The following is a 7,216-nucleotide window of genomic DNA, read 5'->3' as shown; positions in this document are numbered from 1 at the left end:
GGTCTTGTAGCCCATTCCAGCCTTCTGTAGGTCTACAATCTTGTCCCTGACATCCATGGTGGAGAGTTTGGAATCTGATCGATTGCATCTGTGGACATGTGTCTTTTATACAGGTAACAAACTGAGATTACGAGCACTCCCTTTAAGAGTGTGCTCCTAATCTCAGCTCTTTACCTGTATAAAAGATACCTCTTTCTGATTGAGAGGGGGTCAAATACTTCTCTTCTCTCATTAAAATGCAAATCAATTTATAACATTTTTGACATGCGTTTTTCTGGATTGTTTTGTTGTTATTCTGTCTCTCACTGTTCGAATAAACCTTCCATTAAAATTATAGACTGATTATGTCTTTGTCAGTGGGCAAATGTACAAAATCAGCAGGGGATCAAATACTTTTTTCCCTCACTGTAGATGCTTTTTTCGTTAATTAGGCTAAATACTCTTGAACCATATGGTCTATCTACTAGAAACTCATTGACAATACGGACACCGTTTTTTAAAAGTATATGAATACATTTTGTTAAAGTTATTCAAGTATAAATTACCAAAATTGAGATAGTTTTTCAGTTAATTACCAATCCATGACAAAATTACTGAATATTTTAGTAACTTTGGTAAATTGCCAGTAGCTTTGCCATCCTAGATATAACTATTTCTGTCACAGAATTCCATTGTTTCTCCCTTCCTATATGTGTAATATAATGTTTTGACACAGTAAAATTGATCTCTGAGGAAAATATGAGAGGCCTAGAGACATGAGTAGGATTCCTCAGTAATTGAAAACTTACGTTAGTCATCAATGACTTCAGTGTTTTACAATGTTTTACAGTGTTTTACAATGGGAACGGAAACGTGAGCCCGTCTCTGGATAGGTTGCTATCCCAAATAGCACCCTATTCCTTACATAGTAACTTACTTTTGACGAGAACCCAATAGGGAATAGGGTGCCATTTGGGACGACCTCTAAGGCGATGACCTCGTCTGTCTCGATACACTACAGGATGTCTCTATGCACTACAGGATGGAGCTCTTTCTCTAGTTCCTGTGGGAGAGGTCAGTGACCATGGCCCTGATTTATACCAGCTTGAGCTGCACGGTGAGTGTGTGTGTGTGTATGTGGCTGCTCCTGCTCGCTGACGTGCAGCGCTCTGGGCTCGGTTTCCCGATAGCAATGGAACTTTAGCTTCGGAGTGTTTTAACGATGCGTCGTTCCTGCAACGGACACGAAGACGTAACACGCGTTTCTCAAAACACCAGTCGAGAGAATGTCCACGAAGTGCGTCGTGGAGACATACGTCGATACTTATAGGATCGAGAGAAGAAGAAAGAAAAAGGCAGCGATGCTCTCGGATCAGCTATTACCATTCAAATCTTACCTTAACATTATAATTATTTCACAATAATGACGACGCATCAGCTCCTAGAAAGATATTATTATCATTGGCGGCAAATATTGAGGTGACTTATTCTAATATAAATCTCCTGAATAAGGATGTGTAAATCGAAGCTTTGGCACATCATGTTGCTACAAATCAGGAAATATATTGAGGCAGAAATGACAGACAGTAGCCTACAATTAGCAAAATAATCGAATCAAAACGTATTTTATTTCTCACATGCGTCGAATACAACCTTACCGTGAAATAATTACTTACAAGCCCTTAACCGACAATGCAGTCCAAGAAATAGAATTAAGAAAATATTTACTTTAAAAATATATATATAATAATATAGATCTCAATTGAATGAACATGACATTTATTTAAATATGATTTAGTTCTATGCCTGTGTGGCCTGTACTGTTAATTATCTTTTCAATTTGGTCATATGGGTTTTCATTTCAAACATTGTTTTATCCTTGTTTGTAACAATTCCAATGACATTGTCAACTTTGTATTTATAGTCAGCTTAGTTCGGTCGCAGAGAAACAGACATCTTGATTCTATGTTTAGCAGATATATTCTATGTAGGCCTGTATCTAACGAAACACTTAGCTGTTCTAAGTGGTCTGAGGCAGTCAGTCGGTAAATAAAAAGCGTTTTCAAATGCAACTTTATTAACAATGGTTTTGGGAAACAGCTCTGAGATGGAACATTGCTCCTATGAACTTAGCCTGAGCCGTGTTTCTACATCTGCATTGCTTGCTGTTTGGGGTTTTAGGCTGGGTTTCTGCATAGCACTTTCTGACATCTGCTGACGTAAAAAGGGCTTTATAAATACATTTAATTGATTGATTAAAGGGATACTTCGGGATTTTGGGAATTGCCAGAGTCAGATGAACTTATGGATACAATTTGTATGTCGCTGCATCCAGTATGAAGAGAGAGTTTTGTGAGCCAATGCTAACTAGTGTTAGTGCAATGACTGGAAGTCTGTAGTATCTACTAGCATGCTACCAGTTACCATGTACTTCCAGTCATTACACTAATGCTAGTTAGCAAGTGCGCTAAAGCTAGTTAGCAACTTTCTTCAAACGGGACACGGAGACATACAAATGGTTTCCACGAGTTCATCTGGCTTCATTGCCAAAATCCTGAAGTATCCCTTTAAGATGTTTTTTTAGAAGCTGAGCCCAGATCTGTCTGCATGAGAAACAGACACCTCCCTCCCTCCTCAGACGCCTACTGACCCAGCTAATGCCACAATAACATCCCTAGCTACCCTCCTGACCCGTCACTCCCCCTGCTCGCTCGCAGAAGATATGGGCCTCTGGAGAAGAATACTCACATTCTAACATGGCCCTTCCACACCCATCCCAACCCCTCCTCTCCCGAATGCACAAACACATAGTACCCCTGCCAATAGGAGACAAAACTGAAACTGACCATTTCAATATGTCTGACTAAAGGAGAAATGAGAGGTACTGTGTTATTTTCCGTAGTCAGTCTACCCCTCTAATTCAGCCCCTCTCTTAGCAGTAAATGTAATGGACGCTGTAGGCTAAATAGAAGGTAATCACAACACGGTATGCAAAATGTTATCTTAATCATGTGTATTACAGTTGAAAAACAAATGGTTTTGTCATCAAAAACAGTCAACTGTTTTAATGAGAGAGAATGAGAGAACTTCTGTGGTGGTGGGGGGTGGGGGTTGTGCTGAAGCCCAAATCTACGTCTGAGTCCCAAATGGTATCCTATTCCTATATAGTGCACTACTTTGGACCAGAGCCCATAGAGCTCTGGTCAACAAAAGTGCTCTATGTAGGGGATAGGGTACGATTTGGGACACAGACTACATTTCCAGGCCAACTGTGATCTTGAATGTGGGCCAGGAACATTGCATCAGGAAAACTTGGAGAGAGTGGAAGAGGGTCCACGTCAGTCCAGGTCCCATGATTACTTCCACAGAAGAGAAGCTCTATTGTCTTGGAGCTCTATTCAAAGTTCTCCAGTTTAAAAAACAAATTTGCAACCAAGACGATAAATAAAATCTTCAACAAGGCATGTTTTGAAACGTTAAAAAAACTTTTGTCAGTTCAGATCGTGACTGATAGTAGGCCTTATATACCACGGAACAGACTTACAAACACTTGCAGTATACTGCCAGTCCTTAGATTTCAGTGATATCATATACAATACCACATGCTCAAAAACACTTTATGTCTGCATTAAACAAAAGCTGATTCATTGTCTTGACGAGGAAACGGGTGCCTCACTGCCATTCCGTTTGTGGTCCCAAATAGCACCCTATTCCTTTTTACAGTGCACTACCTCTGACCAAGGTCCATAGGGCTCCAGTCAAAAGTAGTGTACTATAGAGAGAATAGGGGGCCATTCGGGATGTAACCTTTTGTGAGCTGCAAACAGAGCTTCTTGGAGGGGCTTAGTCTCATGGCTGCCTCAACTACAAAGCCACTAATGTTGCTCTTACAAGAGGATTCTGGTGCTTGTCTCCGCTGTCTCAATGTCATGGTGGTCCTCTAGCCCCGGGGCTTCACATAGCTAACCCTATCCCTGAAGTGTCCCTCTCCAGTCAGTGTCCCTCTCCAGTCAGTGTCCCTCTCCAGTCAGTGTCCTCTCCAGTCAGTGTCCCTCTCCAGTCAGTGTCCCTCTACAGTCAGTGTCCTCTCCAGTCTACCCGGCATCATGGCACTGCTCCAAGAGAGATGACGGGGGGTCAAGGGGAGAATCTAACTGCAGGAGGGTCGCGTCCAAAATGGCCGCCTATTCCATATAAAGTGTCTGTCTGTCTCTGTCTGTCTCTTTCTCTGTCTGTCTGACTGTCTGTCTGTCTGCATAGAGCAGAGCAAACCTATTCCACAGGAAAGGGAAACTATCATAAAAGCAGCGTGAGAAACAGGGTTCTCCTGTCACAGTGCTGGAGGTCAAATCAAACACAGAACAAGAGAAACAGGGTTCACCTGTCACAGTGCTGGAGGTCAAATCAAACACCAGCCACAGGACACGAGAAACAAGGGTTCTCCTGTCACAGTGCTGGAGGTCAAATCAAACACAGGACAAGAGAAACAGGGTTCTCCTGTCACAGTGCGAAGGTCAAATCAAACACACAGGACAAGAGAAACAGGGTTCTCCTGTCACAGTGCTGGAAGGTCAAATCAAACACCAGCCACAGGACAAGAGAAACAGGGTTCTCCTGTCACAGTGCTGGAGGTCAAATCAAACACAGGACAAGAGAAACAGGGTTCTCCTGTCACAGTGCTGGAGGTCAAATCAAACACAGGACAAGAGAAACAGGGTTCTCCTATCACAGTGCTGGAGGTCAAATCAAACACAGGACAAGAGAAACAGGGTTCTCCTATCACAGTGCTGGAGGTCAAATCAAACACAGGACAAGAGAAACAGGGTTCTCCTATCACAGTGCTGGAGGTCAAATCAAACACAGGACAAGAGAAACAGGGTTCTCCTGTCACAGTGCTGGAGGTCAAATCAAACACAGGACAAGAGAAACAGGGTTCTCCTGTCACAGTGCTGGAGGTCAAATCAAACACAGGACAAGAGAAACAGGTTTCTCCTGTCACAGTGCTGGAGATCAAATCAAACACCAGCTACAGGACACGAGAAACAGGTTTCTCCTCTCACAGTGCTGGAGGTCAGTAGTACTGTGCTTCTGGAATGATGAAGAGCTGCACAGGACAACAGAAACAGGTTCTGCACAGTCCATCAAGTGCCTGCCTTCCTCACCAGCCTCCAGTGACCAAACCATGCACAAGACTAGAGGAATGCAACACTGTACATCCCAATATGTTAGCCTATTGTTCACACCATCAAATCACCATTCAAACACAAATGTTATTACAAGGCATTATGATGGTCAAGATAACAGCCATCACTGCTATCAGCTGGTTCATGACTAGAGGGTGTAATCAGACCAGGCCAGACCACTGCTATCAGCTGGTTCATGACTAGAGGGTGTAATCAGACCAGGCCAGACCACTGCTACCAGCTGGTTCTTCATGCTAGAGGTGTAATCAGACCAGGCCAGACCACTGCTATCAGCTGGTTCATGACTAGAGAAACAGGTGTAATCAGACCAGGCCAGACCACTGCTACCAGCTGGTTCATGACTAGAGGGTGTAATGAGACCAGGCCAGACCACTGCTATCAGCTGGTTCATGACCAGAGGGTGTAATCAGACCAGGCCAGACCACTGCTACCAGCTGGTTCATGACTAGACACAAATGTAATCAGACCAGGCCAGACCACTGCTATCAGCTGGTTCATGACTAGAGGGTGTAATCAGACCAGGCCAGACCACTGCTACCAGCTGGTTCATGACTAGAGGGTGTAATCAGACCAGGCCAGACCACTGCTATCAGCTGGTTCATGACTAGAGGGTGTAATCAGACCAGGCCAGACCACTGCTACCAGCTGGTTCATGACTAGAGGGTGTAATCAGACCAGGCCAGACCACTGCTAATGACTAGAGGGTGTAATCAGACCAGGCCAGACCACTGCTACCAGCTGGTTCATGACTGGAGGGTGTAATCAGACCAGGCCAGACCACTGCTATCAGCTGGTTCATGACTAGAGGGTGTAATCAGACCAGGCCAGACCACTGCTATCAGCTGGTTCATGACTAGAGGGTGTAATCAGACCAGGCCAGACCACTGCTACCAGCTGGTTCATGACTAGAGGGTGTAATCAGACCAGGCCAGACCACTGCTACCAGCTGGTTCATGACTGGAGGGTGTAATCAGACCAGGCCAGACCACTGCTACCAGCTGGTTCATGACTGGAGGGTGTAATTAGACCAGGCCAGACCACTGCTATCAGCTGGTTCATGACTAGAGGGTGTAATCAGACCAGGCCAGACCACTGCTATCAGCTGGTTCATGACTAGAGGGTGTAATCAGACCAGGCCAGACCACTGCTATCAGCTGGTTCATGACTAGAGGGTGTAATCAGACCAGGCCAGACCACTGCTATCAGCTGGTTCATGACTGGAGAGGGTGTAATCAGACCAGGCCAGACCACTGCTATCAGCTGGTTCATGACTAGAGGGTGTAATCAGACCAGGCCAGACCACTGCTATCAGCTGGTTCATGACTGGAGGGTGTAATCAGACCAGGCCAGACCACTGCTATCAGCTGGTTCATGACTAGAGGGTGTAATCAGACCAGGCCAGACCACTGCTAGCTCTGGTCCAGGGTGAACGTGCACTAGGCCTTGGACCAGAGCTAACTGACTGCATGGGCCAGGTTTACTGCTCTAATGGTAATCTATTTTGAGGTATAGGGTTTGACGCTGACAGCAACTGGACACTGTAGAGACACCAGCAGATTTCCAAAGGCAGGTTCATTTGAAAACTGCATTGTTTGTTGTGCCTGGTGCTGGATTGGTTCATTGGTATTGGAAGGTAATAAAGAATTACACATAGGTCGCAGTATTTCCCAGCTCTCTGGCCAAGGAACGATGTCAGGGCATTTTGCACTATATTGACCATGCATCTTTCTGGTCATTTAATCGGGAGAGCAGGTGGCCAAAAGGCAACAAAAAAACGGCATTGCTGCTTTGGTGAAAAAATGTCTGTTAGGAATAGTAGGGTATCAATCAATAAGATATGAATTGTGTTTTTTACTGTTTGTTTTTATTCATGTTTATGTTAATGCCTATTCAAATGGTGGCCTGTTGATTTTGATTGAGCAGATCAAACACAATGCATATGCGCAGGCGCACATATTTAATCAACACGGCCATGAATACCAACACATTTACTCCAAGCATTCAATCCCCCCCCACTGTTGAAATATATTTGA

The sequence above is a fragment of the Oncorhynchus gorbuscha genome, unplaced genomic scaffold, assembly GCF_021184085.1.
Source record: "Oncorhynchus gorbuscha isolate QuinsamMale2020 ecotype Even-year unplaced genomic scaffold, OgorEven_v1.0 Un_scaffold_2653, whole genome shotgun sequence".
NCBI classification, from domain to species: Eukaryota; Metazoa; Chordata; class Actinopteri; order Salmoniformes; family Salmonidae; genus Oncorhynchus; species Oncorhynchus gorbuscha.
This window is presented reverse-complemented; position numbering follows the sequence as displayed.